The 766-nt window shown below is 39.8% G+C and overlaps 1 non-coding gene across 1 annotated transcript; it reads left to right on the top strand.

The window, feature by feature from the left end:
• The first annotated feature begins 381 nt into the window (after positions 1-381).
• On the top strand, positions 382-489 carry LOC112787556 (small nucleolar RNA R71). The gene has a single exon (XR_003194962.1). It is a non-coding gene; the product is annotated as a small nucleolar RNA R71 (small nucleolar RNA).
• The last annotated feature ends 277 nt before the right edge of the window (positions 490-766 follow it).

Raw genomic sequence — 766 nt, forward strand, 5'->3', positions numbered from 1 at the left:
ATTCACCTCTGCCATTGTAGGATTCTCTGGATCATAAGCTTCTTCTTCAGAAGATGCTTCTTTTGTACTGTTGGATGTAGCTTGCAATCCATTCAGACTCTGAGAAATTATATTGACTTGCTGAGTCAATATTTTGTTCTGAGCCAATATGGCATTTAGAGTATCTATCTCAAGAACTCCTTTCTTCTGAGTTGTCCCATTATTCACAGGATTTCTTTCATAAGTGTACATGAATTGGTTATTTGCAACCATTTGAATGAGTTCCTGAGCTTCTTCAGGCGTCTTCTTCATATGAAGAGATCCACCTGCAGAGTTGTCCAATGACATCTTGGACAGTTCAGACAGACCATCATAGAATATGCATATGATGCTCCATTCTGAAAGCATACTAGGAGGACACCTTTTGATCAGTTGCTTGTATCTTTCCCAAGCTTCATAGAGGGATTCGCCTTCCTTCTGTCTGAAGGTTTGGACTTCCACTCTAAGCTTACTCAATTTTTGAGGTGGAAAGAACTTTGCCAAGAAGGCATTGACCAGTTTTTCCCAAGAGTTTAGGCTGTCCTTAGGTTGTAAGTCCAACCATGTCTTAGATCTGTCTCTTACAGCAAAAGGGAAAAGCATAAGTTTGTAGATCTCAGGGTCAACCCCATGAGTCTTAACAGTATCACAGATTTGTAAGAACTCAGCTAAAAACTGATGAGGATCTTCCAATGGAAGTCCATGATACTTGCAATTCTGCTGCATTAGAGAAACTAATTGAGGATGA

The sequence above is a fragment of the Arachis hypogaea genome, chromosome 20 (genome assembly GCF_003086295.3).
Source record: "Arachis hypogaea cultivar Tifrunner chromosome 20, arahy.Tifrunner.gnm2.J5K5, whole genome shotgun sequence".
Taxonomy (NCBI): domain Eukaryota; kingdom Viridiplantae; phylum Streptophyta; class Magnoliopsida; order Fabales; family Fabaceae; genus Arachis; species Arachis hypogaea.